Raw genomic sequence first — 20,546 nt, forward strand, 5'->3', positions numbered from 1 at the left:
TCATTATATTTCATCTAATCCATGAAGCCTTTTCCAGCTATGATGGCCATTCTAAGTCAAACTATATTATCAAGTAGAACAAGAAATGCAGAAGGCTGCTAATAATTCAATACCTCATGACGATCTCCAGTGCAATGGTTGCCTATAAGATGCCTCAGAAACTCCTCAAACTCTTCAGCAGGTGCCTTGAATCACCAGAATCAAGCATATGCAAAGATGCCATGATATCAGTTCAAAAGTCATCATTATCCACACTAAATGAATTAACAAAACATTTGAAATATTATCAGGCTTTTACAGATACTAACCCACCCTCAAAGAAGAGAAATTTACTCAAAATTATCATCACGTTGCCGTTCATAGGGTGATCGAAAAGCAAAAAAGCACCAAGTTCTAGAGTGTATAATACGAAATGTAAAATAAATATTCTATCATTTCAGGATCCTATATTACAAGCTAGCTTAAAAACAATGCTGTTTGAGTAGCCTGCATTAAGAATTGAAGACTACGCTAGTGCCCGTGCCGAGTTAGATTTCTTGAAGTAACAGTGGCCATGTCCCTTACTGTCCACCTATAGCACAAAAAAGAAGCATCTGGGTGCTGAAGCTTTCAATCGGAACCCTTCAAGAAAAAAGTAAGCTTCAAGAAACCATAGATCATTGTATTATACAAGTAACAACGTTTGGTTCACAGCCCATCTTCTCCTCAACTCCTTAAAAAGATCAAGAGCCAAATTTATGATTCCTTCCTGCTGAAGTACTCATGAATCATCGCCGTGCACAGCAACAAACCGTGCACAGCAACAAATTTATCCCTCTTTTGCTATGCACGGCGATGATTCATGGGTACTTTAGCAGGGCATCAGAGGGCAAGCCACAGCGGAAGAGGGAGGCAAGGAAGCGAAGCTGCGAAGGCATGAAAGGGGCGGCTAGGGTTTCCAAGTGAGGGTAGGAGAAGGAAGGCGCGGCTGGGTCAGCTACTTATCAGTATCAATATCAAAACAAAGTGGGGAAAAAAAATGAAAAAAAAAAATGAGGAATTGCTCAAATCATCCCTCTATCTTTACTCAATGACCATTAAGTCCCTTGACTTTGTCATAACCCAAAAAAGCCCCACCTTTATAGAATATGGACTTGTCAGTCCAACTAACTACTAACGGAGTTAAATTGAGTTGTAAATTACTCATTTTCCCTTGTAAATTACTCATTTTCCCTTGGTGGTTTGGATGTTTTACAGGAGAGAAGAATTGGGGTTGTGAAATTACTCATTTACCCATGTTGGTTTTTTCAAGTTTTAAGAGGAAGTTACTTTTCCCATCACATCCTTTCACATCCCAAGAACACTTACACATAGTTAATCCTGCAACCATCTTCTCTATCATCTTCTCCATCTCCTTAGTTCTAGGTTTTACCGGAGGATACAACGCCGGTGCCGGAGACATCACTAGCCTTGTGGTGAAAAAACTTGTGAGGTTCTTCTTCGCAAACCCAGAAGAACGCGAGAGAAGCCACCACACATTGAAGGTATGGGGTGAAACCCTGTTATTTCACAATAGACATTGTGGTTTTCATCTTTATCTTGCATTCGATTTGGGCATATGAGCAAAATTGTAGTGTTTTAGGGATTAGTCAAGCTTACAGTTACATATTCACCCCCAAAGACAAGAGCTTGAAATTCTATGGCAATGTAAGCAGTTGATATGTTGTTTATTGATTATGTTCTATGTTTTCTTCATCTGAATACGATTGTCATCACTTTGAGCAATTTATGGGGGACAACGAAGATTTACTTGTGAAACCTGAATGACAACCTAGCATGAAGCACACATGATGTTTATGTAATATGTTACATATTTATTTTCTTGCTTTAGAGTTCACAATTTCATTTAAAATCGCAAGGACATTGTTTTCCTCTTTACCATGCTATACACCTATTTAAGACCACGGCTGCCTTCTCATGTAAACCGAATTCGTTTTTTATTATGTAGAAATCAATGACATGCCCAACCAAATTGTGAATCTCTTGAATGGGAGGTGTTACCTAACACCACTCGTGGAACTATACAAAAGCTAAAGGAGAATATGACAAGGAAACATTGGGAGTTAATCCGACGTACACCATTCGCACATTTCCTGGAAATGGAGGCTGTAGTCCAAGAGCGCATTGTGTTAGATTTGCTAATGCAAGTGTATGATGAGCGGACAAATACATTCAGGCTAGGTGACAGTCACATCTAATTCAGGCCACAGGATATGGTAATCGTGCTTGGTCTATAGTGTAGCAGGTTGGCTATTGACTTTAGAAGGAAGAAGGAACGATGCGAATTTGAGGAGGAGTTCCTGCCTAAAGGGGTAGACCGAACCAGAGACTTCCTTGTGAGGATGTTATTTACATTGGTGATCAGGAAAGATGGCAACAAAGAGGAAAGCTTCGTGAAATTGTTGTTAGTGTATATCCTGGGATTCATGTTGTTCCCCACCATGTCATGCTCGGCACTAGGATGGCTAGCACAGTATGTCGATGACTTACCCAGATTGCATCAATATGCTTAGGCCCATGCAGCACATAAGTGGTTGATGGATGATGTGCCTGATGCTGCAGCACGAGTTAGAGACAGGTGTTCTGGGAGGTCTTCATCAATAGGGTACTTGCGAGGATGTGTCATTGCGTTGAATATTTGGTTTTACGAGGTTACAGGGATAGGAAAGAAAACACAATTTGGAAGATTGCCACGCATCATGTGTTATGGCGAGAATAGCTTTAAGAAACAATCCAGCTCAGGGAGCCTGCTAGAGACACTCAATGGGAAAGAGGTGAGTGGTTTCTTCTTACTCTTTTTCTTTCATTTCAGTTCCTTTCCTAATGTCAATTGTTTAGGTTAACAACATAGAAGTTCACATTATAGTCTTTAATGTGAAATATTTATGTTTCTGTTTATAAAATGACATTTCCAATTACAAATACTGATTTTAGTGTGCTATTGAACTTTGAAGTATAAATTTTCTGAATCCTGAATAGAAAGCCATATTCAACATCGAAAATAACTGATTGTATTAAAAATATCTTAGTTTATATTTATCCCCTAACCATGTAGTTTATGTATATTTTTAAATATATAACTGAGTGGTTATTATTATGACACAGTTCCAGCCATTGGTCCCGGAGTGCGAGTTTGAATTTGAAGTTATTAGTTCTGGGAAGTTGACTATAGGGCCTTGCAAGACAGTATGGTGGAGTCATCTACCCACCCCCAAACTTCAAAATTCGTGAAAAAAAGACACATAAAAGTCCATGATAAAGCAAGGGAGACTTCATCATCCAAAAGACACAACCGAGATGTTATACCAGCTACCATCGGACATGGTGGTCGTAGACATTCCCCGCCCCCTCATCGAGTCCGAACGAGAATAAGTTTGCTGGTCTATGGGATGAGATTAGGTCACTGCAAGCAAGGGTCAGCGTCTTGGAGGGAACATCTCAAACGCATAAGGACGAGAATGATGAGGATATAATGAAACCAAACCCGAAGAATGATGCCATACCTTTTCCAGTAGGAAGCATCCCCCGTGCCACAGAAGCATGGGAAAAAACTCCCACTAAAGTGAGGCCGGCATAACATTGTTTCTGATGAAACGTCGGATGAGAACAAGTACGAGAAGCCTCTTACCCGCGCTACAAGGGCAGCAGCAGCTTCTCATTCGGCAACTATTGCTACGCTAAAGAAGTCAGCAACACCTATAAAAGGAAAAAAGAAAGCCACATTACCTCCATTGCAATTGGCTGTAGTAGGTGAGGAAACAATGGATGACATTGGCAAATTGGTTGACTCTGTACAAGTTCGTGAAGCACAAGTTGAAGTTAACATCGGGGAACCCAATGTAGTAGACATTGGGTCAGATAACATGCAAGCATCGAACCAAGATATTAACCAGCAAGAAGCAACAGCTGTGCATATTGATTCCGATAGTGACATACCTCAACTCCCAACGAACTTTGTACCACCAAAAAAAAGGCCTGCAGGATTTCAAAGGCTGACCAAACTACAACAGATGATTCTTTCTGTCTTCCTTAACACCAGAATGGATGAGTAAGTCAATTTGAAAAACTTATTAACTTGTCATATTGATTGGTACTTATTTTTGGTTTCAATGTGCATGAATTGTTTCCAGTTTAGAAAATAACTTAACGGTGTACAAACTGGGGTTTAAGTATGGATAACGTATTATTGGTTATAAATTTAACTTTACAGTGTACGAACCTGCATTCATATTGTTCTTTTCTTTTGTAGTTCACTATTGGAAGTATGTGTTTGCAATTAGCATTTCCTTGTCCATATTGGTGTGTCTATGTTATGTTATTTTGTTTTTTTGCTAAAACTTTTGTTTGAAGCAGAACATATATCTGGGCCAATGAATTAGGGCACACAAGTCGTGACCATTTGTACACCTTGCTAGATGACGAGCACATGGTTCCAAATGACGTCGTCGACACCTTCGTCTTGATGATACTTGATTTCTTGAAGAAAAATCCAAGACAATTTAAGCGGAGGGCAACCATGACTAGACCAATGGCCCTTGCTCTCTCTAAAAGCGAACACTCAAGCAAGAACGTCCACAAGATGTTGGCCCCCGCTTTGCATGACTATTCTTCAATTGATGTGGTACTTATGCCAATAGTTTTGCACAAGCACTACCACATCCACGTTCTCAAGAAAGACAAGCAAGAATACTTGCACTACTCATCAACTAGAAGTGCTGTGCATGATCAGGCAACAAGGGACATGGTAAAATCCACAAAACCTTTTACTTCTTTACATGCCCTTTCATGATATGTGACTCATGGCCATTGTGTTCACACTTTCAGCGGGCGTTATTCGACAAATATATTCAGCTGGCACTCGGTCTTGGAGACACTGTGTCGTACCCACTCACACATGTGAAACAATGTCTGCAACAGAGGCCCGACAATCTTGATTATAGTATATATACGATGCGATTTATGGAACAGATACTGAATGGTGAGGACCTCCGTGTATCTCTAGGTGATATTGATTTGTTGCGAGTAGAGTATGCAGTGAGAATTTTGGCTGATGGAATCCTTCGAAAACCTCTAGTCAAGGATGATAACAATTCAAGAAACCATCGCGGATGCAACCGTCCAGGATAACACAGGTGACCCAAACATTGCACAAGCAGATGAGAATCCACTCGAGACAATTGAATCAGCCGGACCACCTGAGACAACAGCATCTACAGAAACATTTATGGAGGAACAACAACAAGAAGAAGAAAGACAAGTGATATGCATTCTACGTTTAGCAGTTATTGTTCTGTTATATGTGTGCAGTTTATATAACTCTTAAGGAACTGGATATCGGGAACTTGTGTTTACAAACGGCTGTTTTAGTTTATATTTTGTTATACCTAATTACTTTTCTATGTTTATGGTTACGTTTGTGGTATTCAGTTTACAATATAAAACTGTACTTTGGCATATGCGATAGCGTTACAATATTATAACCTACGTATATTTTTTTATTTTTAATGGATTTTTCAAGTAATGAACTATATAAACCCAAAATGACATTGCAATTGCATTTATAGAAAACAAAAATACATATTTTGACATACACTGGTTGTCAATACCCTAAGCAAAATACATATAAGCAGTCAGTCCGTGATAACGTCGTTACAAGTAGCCCTATTATGACCTACCTGTTGGCATCGGTTGCATCGTAATTCTCATACACCAAATGCTTGTGACTCAATCCTTCGACGTCTCGGCCCGCGTGGCCTTTTCTTTGCAATGGGTGGCCGAAGTTGTAGCACGCGGTTGTCATCCCTTGGTTTATCATGATCTGGAATAGGGAAAATCTGATTGGAGTAAGCCTCTTGAAATAAGTTCACAGTGTGGTATCTTTCAATGAAGCGGTGCACATTTGTATCGATCAGCATGATTGCAGCACACGCATGCTTACACGGGAGACCATAAACCTGCCACCTGTAACAAGAACATTCCCTATCGCGTAGACTAACAGAATTGCTTTGGTTATCAATGACTTTAAAATGTTCCCCATCTGAACGTCCTACGACCAAAGCCCTGCTTTCCTCAATTACATCCTCAATCTTCTTATGGATCGTGGGGCAAAGGTAAGTGTCCCATATCTGGCAATGTTCACGTCGATCGCACATCATGTTCATTATCTTGAACCTACATCACATGAAGGAACAATAGTTGTAACCGTGTAATGATAAATACTAACATTATCTAGAATATAGTAAACAAAAACGTTAAATATTAAACCAAATCGCCAGATATTAAACCGAAATACAAGATTCTAAAGCGTTAAACGCATAATTAATATGTAGTTTCCAATGATAAATCAATACATAATATCTTAAAGAGGAAACCAAATATAGGAAGTTATTGCGCCATAACCTCCAGACATGTAATATATCGTATGGGCGCGGGCATACCTGATAGTTACCACCATGTTATATATTGGCAAGTGACATGCTTCCCTAATCCAGGAGTTGAATGACTCGGCAATATTTGAGTACATCTCTCCCCATGGTCGACCTATGAACAAGTAGTTGGACCAATGTGATACATCCGACTTGTGAAGCAGCCAACTATGTGTTGTGCTGACATTTGTTGTAATTCATTTGTGGCAGCGTCAAATTCTGTCGATGTACATGCATACGCTGCTTTGGCTATCAACCTCCAGCACTAATCTTTTAATGCTTTCCCTAACTGGCTATTTGATTTATGGAAGTTGGCCTAAAGATGGCGTAAGCAATAACCATGTGGAGCAGATGGGAACACCTTGGTAACAGCATTCACAAGGCCCTTGGACCGATTTGAAATGAATGTAATAATATCATGGTATTCGTCATCACCATAAAGTGCATCACCTAATTTCGATATGAACCATGTCCAATTATCATCTGTCTCATTGTCCACGATGGCAAATGATGGGTGAAAGAGCCCCTCATTACCATCTTTCCCGGTCGCTTCTAATAGAATACCGCCATATCTCCCCAATAAATGAGTACTGTCAAGAAATAACATGGGCGTACATCCCTTCCTAAAACCATCTAGGGAAGCATGGAAGCAAAAAAATTCCCCGTCTGAACCGCTCACCATCTCTCTCAATTAGAACGATGCTACCGGGATTGGTTTCAGTTACCTTACTTGCGTAGTTATCACATCCATGTAGAATCCCTCGAGCTAATTCTTTACCCCTCCAAGCTTGTTTGCATGGTAGCCGAAGCCATGGTCGCGTAGCATATCCCATTGTATATCCACTGCTTTGTATAGAGGTCGATCGTGGAGTTTTTGAATTACTTTCCTGCTAACCCATTTTTTTGGAAGCTTTCGGGTGTGATGCTGAACCAATACCACCACCACATGAATGTACATCGTGCAATGTTTTGATTCTGAAAGTGGCAAGGTTACCTTCCCGCGAGGTATGGATATGCTATTGACATCCCTCAGCTGCACAAACGATAGTAACTCTATCTTTATCGTTTTTTATGAACCTATAATTGAAATTGCACCTAATGGCAAAGTCGGACAAAGAATCCTTGAAGTGCCTCGCATCCTCATAACGGTGACCGATTGTAGTTATTTCAGAGTCATTGGGTCATCGAGCATTCGATACTAGTGTGCACCCCCCTTGTGAACTTGATAACAATTGTGGGCATAGACTCGACGAAGTGATTTGAGATAATGGTTGCCTGTGTAAGATGTCGTAAGTGATTGATTAGTAAAATTTGTAAATATGAACCACGACATATAAACATGTAAAACAATTTATAAACAGTAATATTTATGAGTAAACATGAATGCACATCTTAATGCTCGACACATGATAGTAAACTGGTAATAAAAATAATAAACAAATACAATGGAAAATAGTCTAATGCAGAATATAGTAAATAGTAAAACAAAAAACAATAAACTAATGACAATTACTATAGTATTGATGGGCTTCCTCTGCCTTCAGGCTCATCCATGACTTCATTTATATTCTCAATAAGCATATCAACTACATTTTTTTTAAATATATGGTGGACTTCACACATTCTCGTGAAGTCAGTTTTAGAGTTGATACAAGAAGTTGTTCTAACTGCATCTGGGATTAAATATTTCACTCTAACCAGAGGAGCTTCAAGAGACCAACGTGCACATATTTCGGCCAAGACAGATTCCCATCCAGTTAACATAGTAAAATAAATAATGAATCCATCATTGTTATACCTTACGATCCCACAAAATGAATCCATTAAAGACCTGCAAAAGAGAAAATCAAATAACCTTCAAACATCTAATCAGTTGGAATCTAACATGAAAATAGCATATATATATATATGTTCACCTTCACTGCTCTCACCAAACAACTTTCACTATGCTTCACAGTAAGGAAACAATAGACGAAGAAGAAAAGCTTCTCCAACTAGAAGAATGAAGAAGAAAAGCTTCTCAACAAAGAAGGAAAAAAAACCCAGTATCAAGCTGCTCCAACAGGAAGAATGAACAAGAAGCTTCTCAACGAACAAGACGAAGTAGCTTCTCAATGAAGAACAAGAAACCAGGTTTCATATCAATCACCCGAGAATAACAACAACAAATGAGAAGACAAGAAGAAGAAGAAGAAGAAGAAGAAGAAGAAGAATGAAAAAGAGAAGCTTCTCAGGCAAGGGAGAGATGGTACGGCAACCATCATGCATTCTTCGTATGACCTTGCCTCTGAAAAGACTCGGACCCATGCTTCCCGCTTCAAAGGACAAAGGGCAATTGGTGGCATTTCACAAAGTTCTCATGGTGCATTCTAACGGGAGGGATCAACAAGACCACATTTCAAAAAGGAAGGACTGAATGGTCCACGTGCATGTCAGAAGGATTTATTGGGTATTTTAAAAAGTTTCAGGGACTAAAAAGTAATTTTCCCAAAAAAAATTATTAACAAGTAATATATCATGATAACTAAATCATTAATTTATACATATATATATATATGATAAAAGCAAGGTTGTCAGACCCGGCCCGAGCATTGATCCGGTTAAATCCAGGGGTCAGGGGTCGATGGGTTCAACCGGGTCGAATCGGGTTAATAATAAAAATATTAAAAAAATATTACGATAATTAACAATGATAAAAAAAAATAATATAACTTATAATTTAATAATTAAAAAACATAATCAGTTAAATATTTTAATTATTTTTTTTTCTATTATTTTTAAAATATCTATAATATAATAAATTTAATATTCAAAATTTTAGTTATATATATATTGGTTTTTTAAAATATAAAATATTTTAAAAAAACCAATATCCTAGTCACCAAGACAAATCAATCTTTAGACTAGGGACTTACAAAATATAAAAAATAAAATTAAAAAATGCACTCTCTCTCTCCCCGTCTCTCCATCTCCCTCACATCTTCTCTCTGGCGGCCATTTGTTACATCTCCTCTGGCCGCCGATCCATCTCCCTCGCATCTCCTCTGTGGCCATCTCTTGCATCTCCTCTAGCCTCCGCGCTCACTTCCACCCACCATGACTCTCTCTTGTTTCTCCGCCATCTTTAAGCCACCGCCCTCATTTTCTCTCACCATGGTTCGTTGCCCTTGTTTTCTTTTTTTTTTTAATTAGTTATCCGGGTCTATAGATTTCCGGGTAAACCGGCCGGTTCAATGAGTTAATACCCGGTTTTCTTACACCCGGTTCAAAGGACATGCCCGGACCAGTCACATGGCCGGTTCCCGGTTTTTCCGTTTGAACCGGCCGGGCCGGTCCGGGTCTAACAACCTTGAATTAAAGTAGATGTATAAATGAAAATTTTAATTACATAATAGACATTGATTTCATCATGGGCATTAAATTGGTTTACATTAAATATTTATTAGGATGTTCTAATAAAAAATGGATGATAATTTGATTGGAGAGGATTTTAAGGAAAATTTTTAATTTTTTTCACATATTTAAAGTGGTATTGATTTCATTATGACCATTAAATTGGTTTTATATTAAATCTTTCCTATTTTTTAAAACATTTTTTGGTTTAAAAAATATTTCCCAATATTTATTTGGTATTATATTAAATATTAAAAATGCAAAATATATATATATATATATATATATATATATATATATAGGAGACTAATAGGCAACATTATTATATTAAATCAAATATTTAAATGAAAACGGATGATAATATGATTGGAGAGAGTTTCAAGGAATATTTTAAAACTATTTTCTAAAGAAGTTAACACATTGTATTATAAACATATAAAATTCAATGGAATTGATTTCATCATAGGCATTAAGTTAGTTTTATATTAAATATTTAATAAGAGCTATTCATGTAAACAAATGTTCTTTGGAAATTAAAAATCTTAACTAAATTTATTTGGAATTATTTATTTAGAAAAGAATAAACAACATTTATTTGGTATTACATATAATATGAAAAATATTATGTTATTAATAAAAAATTTATAATTAAATGAATAAAAAAAATTAATGACATTTATTTGGTATTACATTATATATTACAGCATAGGCTTTTTTTTTTAAAAAAAAAAATACCAATAGTTTCATATTTATTAAATGATTGAGATTGAGATTGATTTTCTGGGAAGATGAATAGAAAATTGTAGAAGAAGATAAAAAATTTTAAATAAAAAAAATTAAATGATGGTGTTAATATATATTGTCCATACTCTAATGACGATGAATAACAATTCTCTTTTTTGGTATAGGTTTGTTTTTCACATAAGTGTCAAATAATGTTACTATTTACTTTATCATAGTTTGTTATTTTTTTAATTTAATTGTTCAATCATTAGTCTGATATGTTTTTATTTGGATGAATTTGCAGATAGTGAAAAGTCAAGTGATTAGTGTTTTGCTAAAAGTTTTTTAAATCTATTTTTTCAAATTATTTATGCATACTATTAAAATAGATATATAATTTGCTCCAAGAGTATTTCAAGTAACAAATTTAAAAAAATTTTAATTACATTTAATTTTTTATTTATATTACCTATGATATTAGTAATTAAAAAACTTTAATTGCACTTATTTATTTATGCAATAAATGTCCATAAGACCTTTGACATTAACATTGAAAGTATACAACAGTTTAACAGTTTTTATTGTATGAATTGTTTAATTATATTATTTTTATAATTTGCTCCCAGATGTGTTTGAAGAAATAAATTTAAATTTTTATTATATTTAAGTTTTTATTTACATTACTTATGATATTAATAATAGAAAATTTTAATTGTACTTATTTATTTATGCAATAAATATCGGAATGATATTTGAAATCCAAAGTATACAATATTTTCCATTGTATAAATTGTTTAATTATATTATTTTTATAATATGCTCCTTGAGTGTTTAAAAAACAAATTTAAATTTTTTTTATTACATTTAACTTTTTATTTATATTACTTATGATATTAATAATTGAAAAAACTTTAATTGCATTTATTTATTTATGCAAACTCCGATGCGAAGGCGGAGAGAATGCTTAGTTATTATAAATACTATTTCCAAATAACAATAATATTAAAAATATAAATGAAAATGTATTTCAAAATATAAGGACATTCGCAAATAATGTGAGATCATATATATATAATCTGTTCTGAGAATATTTCAAAGAATTAATTATAAATATTTTTAAAAATATTATTACATTTAAATATTTGTTTCCTATTAATTATGACATTAGTAGTAAAAAGGTTTAATTCTATTTATTAGATTAAAAAATATTTATTTTATAGAAAATATAAGCCGACAGTCTGGAGTTATTTAAACATAATTTTTTTATGACAATTTGTAAGTAATTATTGAAAAAATGTTTTTGTTTTTGTTTATATATAAGAAAATTAAAAAAAATTAAAGACATCAAAAAAAGGGGCCAATCACATCATGTCCAAACTTTTTTACATTTCTTTTTTAATTCTATCACCTTGGATTCTTGGAGTTTTTCAATTTATCCCATTTGGTGTGTTGGAGTTCTGTCGGTTGCCCAATAAGGTAAGAATCTTCCTTATCCTTACCTTGATCACCCTGAAATAACCTTGATCACCCTGCGAGAAAGAGTAACATTTTATTTTTATGTAGGTTTACTATGGAGAGCTTTTGTGCTATTGCTAGATACAAAGGGGAGGAACTAGTGCTAGTGTTCACGCCACTAACTTCTTAGGAATCAGTGTTAGTGGAGATATTTAAGCGCGTGGGGTCTCGATATTTTCCTTGTCATGGTGAAGTTTATTACACCTGATTCACATAAAACAGTTTATCTAAATGAAAACAAGGCAGATTTCCAGCGCATGTGTCAAGTGTACGCCTTCTTCAAATGTGCTGCAGATCGATCTCGTGGTTGAGACTTCTACTGATGCCAATGATTTCTTCTCATTGTAAAGTTCTCCTCCTTTATATTTACATAGTTGTAAAATTAATTATTGATTAATTATCCTAACTTCCGCTTAAAATTATATATTTTCACTTAATTATTATAGTTTATGCTTAAAACTCATGTTTTTTCTCAGTGTCCTGTCCCCGTTTCCGTTTAAAATTATCCAGTTTCCATTTAAACAGAAATGTTTCCATTTAAATTTATCAAGTTTCTGTTTAAAATGTTATATTTCTGCTTCAATTTATCAAGTTTCCTTTTAAACAAAAATGAATTTAGCAGGTATTCGGATTCTGCAAGTGTATCCGTTCCACCTCAAGATAACCCTGACGGTTTAGCAGGCTTTTCTTCCTCGTCAGGTCAGTTAGAAGTTTTGTCGTTGGATGTCGAACAACGTTTTCTAGCCACTGGCCATTTCAGAGACGCACTTCGAAATTTTGCAATCAAGCAGAATTTTGACTTCAAATTCATAAAAAATGAAAAACACCAAGTAACTGTAGAATGTACTACGTTGGTTGTCAATGGCGCCTTCATACATTTAAGAAATATAATAAAAATACTTTCAAAATCAAGACATGCAATGCACCCGTCACACACTTGTTGTGTTGGAATTGGCTCGGTGTCACACCCGAAAGCGTCCAAAAAATGGGTAAGCGCACATGTGATTCAGAAGCTTAAGGACCAGTCCTTGTACAGGCCATCAACATTCAAAAGGACATGTTACGGGAACATGGTGTCAACATTCCATACAAGGAAGTTTGGTTGGGTAAAGATTATACCTGGGTGAGCCTAGACGACAGCGAGGTTTCTAGCTATGATTTATTGCCTTGGTACATGGATAAGGTAGTTGAGACAAACCCTAACAGCATTGCGATTGTTGAAAGAGATAGTGAGTATTTTAAACGTGTATTCTTTTCTTTTCATGCGTGTATCAAGGGATTCAAGAGGGGTTGTAGGCTACTATTGTTTCTCTACGGTGCCCACCCTGTTGGAAAATATCAAGGTACTCTATTAGGTGCCATAGGTAATTATGGAAACAATGGTTTTTTTTACGTGGCCTTCGGTATTGTCGACAATGAGACTGATACCAACTGAATGTGGTTCATTTCCAAATTAGGTGATGCTTTATACGATGTCGAAGATTATGAAGAGATTATTACATTTGTGTCGAACAGGTCTAAGGGCCTTATGAATGTCACTGCAAAGGTCTTCCCTTCTTCCCCACATGGATACTACCTTTGAAACTTGAAGGTCAATTTTATGAAAGCCAATGTTAGACTTACGAAGGCATTGAAGGAGGATTAATGGTCCATATACTTTCGTATTGCACATGTAGCCACGGCTAAAGAATTTGATGATATGATGAATGAACTGCATGCTACATCACCCAATGCCTATCACTGGTTGCTTCATAAATTAGATATGTCGCATTGGTCGAATTAATTGTTTAGAGATGAACATTGGGGCGAGATGTATTCAAATGTCGTAGAGTCTTTCAATGTGTGAATCAAAGAAGCTCGGTATTTACCGATGACGAAAATGGTTGACTCCATACGGTATTTGAATGTTGATTTTATTTAATGCTAAATATTGCTTGTTATCATGTAAACCAATTTGTTTCTGTTTAAATTTCAGGATCTTCGTTTAACTTTTTCTTGTTATCATTTAACAGTTTTTGTTTCTATTGAAATTTTAGGGTCTTCGCTTAACTCTAAATTTTTATCATTTAAAAATTTTAGTTTCTGTTTAACTTTAAGTTTCATAATTTAACAAATATTCATCAATTTATTTGTGGGTACTTCACCGTTGACAATTACAAGTTAGCGTATCAGGAAGCTATTTTTTCCAAATCTGACCATGACAAGCCTACGGACAACAATTGTGAACTGTGTTTGAAAAAGGATCGAGTTGCAAGTGTTTGAGGTCTGCGAGTTACGTTGTAGTTGCTGCCATGAGTCCCAATACAATCGTAGATCTTGTAATGAAACTGTCGCCAACTAATCATGGAAGACAACTTATATTCGTTACATTTTGCTCATTATTTATGAAAATCGTTTCTGTATATAAATGCAAATTTAAAAAGAAATGAAGATATTTAAATAGAAACATAGGTAGTTAAACAAAAATATTGATATTTAAACATGAACACTTAAACAAAAAAATTGAAACTTAAATAGAACAATCAATAGTTAAAAAGAAACAGCATCATTTACATTCAAAATTAAACATAGCCGTCCTAGACAAATGTGGATCGAGTCTCAAGCGTCCGAGGTTAGTGATATTTAAACATAAATTTAAATAGAAACAACGATATTTACGTGCCAATTGTATATCTTTAAACAAAAATATTCATATGTTAAATGGAGACTACGATATTTACAATACAAATGAAATAAGTTAGTGGAAAAGAATAAGTTAGCATGAGAGTACATTATAAACAGGCTTAATGGTTTCCCCCAAGTTGATGTGCCGGCTTTGTCACTAATGCCGGCTGCACTCCCTTCCATAAGTATGCGTGCGGTATACTTTAGTCTTAATAAGGGACGTCAGTGTGCGGTAGCCGTAGCTTTTTATCGTCATGTATACAACGCAATCGACACTTCTTTGTTTTTGTTTTGGAGCATCTCTGTCATGAATTAGGGGTTACGAGGTCATTGCCATCTTGCCGAACTCCATCTCGACACAATTTTTGAATAGTTTCCACTATGAACAAATACAATTTGAAGTTAGAATTCTAATTAAGAAAATATGATGCGTGTGCTCTATTTAGCATATAATTTACCATGTCGATGGCATCTCTATCGTACTCCTTACTCTCGCATGAAGAATGATGCCTATACTCTTATTTGTCATTATCTAGAACAAGAACATGGAAGTGGCCATTAAGGATTATTGGCATAACGACGATAAATAGCACTAGTGGTCGCGTCATGGAAGCACACTTCTTATATGGATATGGTACTCTCTTCAGCGACCTCTGAATTATGCACACAAATGTGTCCATGACATCGTCTGTGACCATTTCCTTCCCGTCCAGCATAGTGAACATACTGGCTCGTGTGGTGGTAACACAATCATTCTTCTAGACGATAGTCCTGATGTTAAATGGTAACACATATATTTAAATGGCAACATAAATACTTAAACGAAAACTACATATATTTAAATGAAAACATACAAACTTAGATGGAAACTAATATTTGTTAAATGGTAACACATATATTTAAATAATATCATAAATATTTAAGCGAAAACTACTTCTGAAATCATAACACATATATTTAAATTATAACATAAATAGTTCATACTTAAAAGTCTATTCAGCGTATCCGGCGTATCTTTTCAGAAAGATCCTTATTATCTCCTGCTCGAATTTGTCAAGACGTGTGTATCCGGCCTATCTATTCTTCTTGGGAAGAAAATTCTTAAGCACACCGTCAAACTATTTGTTGACAAGGATTGTACTGTCCAAGTCAGTAATCGTTATTTCTTCATTGATATTTCCTAGCCTTCGTTAGTAGCATCTTTTGGTTTTGATTTATCACCAGAGTGTTCATCACCAGAAATAGCCAAAACATCTTCGACTCCCGCTAACGGTCCTTTGGGTGATGTTGTTGACGGTTGTTGGTGTTCTATGCTTGGTGCACAAGTTGTTTCCTATTGGTCCAGCAATGGTTCACCGCCAGTATTTGCTGCTTCGTGTTGTTATGAGATTGTGTCTTCTTCCTTCAATGCGACACTATCGTCTACCAATTCCACTGAGATAGGGATTTCATTGGCAAGAGATTCAATTATCTTGTCAATAGCGGCCATGACGACATTATCAACCGGAGACACATCCGCTTGAGGTTGGTCCACTACAGGTAGAGCTACTATTGGGCCAATTTCATCAGGCACTGCCCTTGTATCCGGCTGATTAGCCGTGGGTTGGTCCACCACAGGTGGAGCTACTATTGGGCCAATTTCCTCATGTGCTACTATTGTTTCAACATCAGCTGATGGAGGGAGAGGCATTGTTGATTTTTTTCTCATCGCAAGCCTCTTCCAAAACGGGCCTCGTTAGATGGCTATCCTAATTACATCACAGTAAACACTGGTGCTACATCAGTAGCATCTGGGCTGTTGTTAGTAGTGTCGATGGCGGGTACTTTATTTGTTGGTAGTGACATAATATTTGACTATGAACATCCTTCCAACGCCTCGATTCGAGCAATATGTCGGAGGAACTCTTTGTCACTATTTCACATGCATGCAATAGCCGTGCAGTGATGTTATCGGTTGTCACCCTAGAGGGGGAGGGGGTAACGGGGCTTGTCCGACTCTGAGAAGTAGGTGCGCGAGTTAGGCTGGAATAAGGGGAACGGCGTCGAACATGCCTTGAAGAGGTTGGCCTCTCATTTTTCCTTCAAGGTAGTGGTACAAGAGTAATATCAACTCCACGGCGGGTGGCTTGAACAAAGACTTCTTCATCCGTACTCGCAATAACCAGTTCAGGAAACTAATATTTGTAAACAACACAATATCAAGGAAACCAATCAATTAAAACAATAACCAATGCTGTTAAACACTAAAAGAATAATTTTAAATGGTAACCAGTAAACTTAAATAATAACCAACATTTTTAAACACTAAAAGAATTTTTTAAATAGAAACTATTACTTTTAAATGATAACAAGTAGACTTAAAAAGAAACAAAGTTTTCTATACAAAAATGTCACTCTAGACAATTGTTAACGTAAAATGTGAAATTGTAACACACATTATTAATGATTTATTACCTCCTTTTCCTTCGAGAGATGACAACATGGGTCCTATCGACGCTTGGTTCCAATAACTATTCTTACCATAACACAATATCTTTGAGGTCTTGCAAAAACGTAGCTTCTTGCCGATGCCGATGAGCTCATAAAACCATATGTTCAGTGCAGACCGAGTAACCTTTAGGGTACATGGTGTTGGTCTTCTTCCCAGCGCATCTTGCTTGCACTTTAAGTGGTTGTTTATGAAACGTCCTCCAAAAGCCACTTATGCATTGCCTGCGTCCATGCGTATCATCCCATGCCAGGTAGGCCATCTAGATAATCAATTCTCCAATTCGGAACCGAGCATAAGATGTTTGGGAAGAGGATAGTACCCATGAGGTAGGTACATCATAAGGAGTTTTACAAAAGTTTCTTCTTTTCTCCTCCGTGAACAATTTGGTCAAGTGTTCTCATGATAGAGTCTCTATGTCTTTCATAGGTTTTTCGATAAATACTTGTTTTCAAAAGATGAGTGTGTTTTCTTCTTCTGAAATACGATTGCATTTCCATCACATCATAGACCAAGAATGAGAGCCACATCTTCAAGCCTGAAACTCAGCAGGCTTGCTACAATCCTGAATTTATTAGTGTGGTCATCATACCTTTATAATAAAAAATCAAGAAGGGTCCTCTCTTGAATACAAGTTCCAGTTTAGTTAGTGCTGTAAATAGTGTCCTTCGGATAATCTCCCAGTGTCGTCCACTCGATGTGAACTTTCAATTTAGCCATAATCTCCACTACCAGTGTCGTCCAATCATAAGCCTATAACAATAACAATACATTAATCAGTATTCAGAACTCTTATATAGAAAACTAATAACTTATATGGAAAACTTATTTCTTAAATAAAAAGCTATGTTTTTAAATGAAAAACTCAATTCTTAAACGGAAACCTCATTTTTTTACATTGATACTATTAAAACACTACATACTACAACCATATCAAATTAAAAGGGAAACATATATCATAAACATTACACAGCATAATGAGATTGCCAAACAATAGAAAAATTCCCTTTCAATACAGCATTATCATTTTCGATCGTGTACACAAATGAAAATGAAAAACAAAACAAAACTCTAGCCGAAAAATCTTCCTACAAACTACAAGATCTATAATAATCACACCATAAAATCAAAAAATCTCTCTCTCTCTCTAACAGAATATTTTACAAATCAAACTGGAAAACCCCCTGGAATGTCAAAACAAAAGGAAATCTCACAGCATCTTCAACGGCGTCCACCTTGGCTCAATACCTTGAAGCGCAAACTAATTAAATGCCGAAGAGTTAAGCGGGAGTTCTCCTTCAAGACAGTGGCCTGGTCCTAGGGGTGAGCAAAACCGGGTACCCAATCCGGTTTTTAAAATCGGATTGGGTACCCGGTTTTTTGGATCGATAAAAACTCGACCTGTATCCGACCTGGTTTAAACCCGGTATCGAAAATCTGGTTCCCGGTTTAAACCTGATCGGATATCAAATATCCAGATATGAATTTAACTTTTATCTACTCCACAGATTTGTTTTATATAACAACATTACATTAAAAAACAAATATGAAAAACTTACAATTTAGCATTAAACTCTTATATTATTCTTCATACAACAAAAGTCATAACAAAAATAATAAATAGTTTTATGAAAGATTAAGCATTACCCAAAAAAAAGAAAAATCAAATAAATTCTGAAGCATCAAGCGTCTCATCAATAATGATCATTAGTTACTAGAGAGAAGAAACTGGTTAATGGCTATCGATGAATGGGAGGCAAGGATTTGAAATTTTTATTTTTTTTTACTTTTAAGCCTTGTATAATTTATATATATATCTATATATATAACTATACGAGTATATAACTCTTTAAGTTATTTGATTAGACATTTGGATATTTATTTTATTTTAAAAGGTTGAGATGAGGGATTTGGATTTTTTTTTTGGGTCATTTTTACTTTTTAGACGATATAAAATTTAAAATTATATATATACATATATATATATAATAAAAATTAAAATTGGATCAAATTCGGATACCCAATTTTTAATTTCTCCCGACCCGAATCCGACCAGGTTTGCATATAAAAAATTTGGATCTGATACCCGACCCTTTTTTTCTGAATCGGATACCCAAAAAATTAGGGTAAAAAAATCGGATATCGGATCCGGATTTTTTTGCTCACCCTTATCTGGTCCTACAGAAGATGTCTAGTCAATGACAACTTTGTAAACGGAAAAGATGAAAAGGCAAAGAGAGAAAAAAGAAACTGGCGCCAGTACTAGTGTTCTCTCTGGATTAACTAAGAAAAAAGAAACTGCTTCTTCTCAAAGCGAAAAAATCATTGCAACCAAGGGTGTTATGGTCAAACCGTGTCTCACTTGCCACAACTTCTCATGCAAGGGACAATTTGGTCTAAAAAATTCAAAACTAACTCCGTCATACTTGGGGTGGGTGGGGTTGTTCAAATTCATTGTATTCAAAAGGATGTGCTTTTTATGGATAATCAAATTAAGGTGGACAATTTTAAATCATTAATTAGAAAGTAATATATCATGATAATTAAATCATTAATTATTATAAATACTATTTCCAAATAACAATAATACTAAAAATATAAATAAAAATGTATTTCAAAATATAAGGACATTCGCAGATAACGCAAGCTCATATATATATAATCTGCTTTGAGAATATTTCAAAGAATATTTATAAATATTTTTAAAAATATTATTGCATTTAAATATGTGTTTGCCATTAATTATGACATTAGTAGCATAAAGGTTTAATTCTATTTACTAGATTAAAAAATATTAATTTTATAGAAAATGTAAACCAACAATCTAGAGTTATTTAAGCATAATTCGTATATGACAATTTGTAAGTAATAATTGAAAAGATGTTTTTGCTTTGGTTTATATATATGCAAATTAAAAAAAATTAAAGGCATCAAAATATAAATAATACGTGAGATAGTGAAACTCTATAAATTGAATGTATGTTTAAAAAATATGATTACAAATTTACAATCCTATCGTCATTCATTTTGATTTTGATTTTTTTTTTAATGAATTGTACAAAAGGTTGTAATAGCTATTATTGTGTAGTTAAATTTTTTTTTTTACTCTTTTGTTTCTTTTTCTGATTTTTTTTCTTACCTTTTTTGAATGATTTTCTTGTTCGATAGTGTTTCCTTTGCATTTGTTTTATTCATTTACAAAACTAAAAATAAAAATAAAAACGGACACAGTGAGAATTTGCCTTAATGTAGGAGACAACACATGTCAACCTCTGATGAAAAGCCTTTCCATAAAAACT

The 20,546-nt window shown here is 35.1% G+C and overlaps 1 pseudogene; it reads right to left on the reverse strand.

The window, feature by feature from the left end:
- Positions 1–17,889: 17,889 nt before the first annotated feature.
- The window catches only part of LOC120270243, a 36,351-nt pseudogene continuing 33,694 nt past the window's right edge, over positions 17,890–20,546 (reverse strand).

This window comes from Dioscorea cayenensis, chromosome 10 (genome assembly GCF_009730915.1).
Source record: "Dioscorea cayenensis subsp. rotundata cultivar TDr96_F1 chromosome 10, TDr96_F1_v2_PseudoChromosome.rev07_lg8_w22 25.fasta, whole genome shotgun sequence".
Taxonomy (NCBI): domain Eukaryota; kingdom Viridiplantae; phylum Streptophyta; class Magnoliopsida; order Dioscoreales; family Dioscoreaceae; genus Dioscorea; species Dioscorea cayenensis.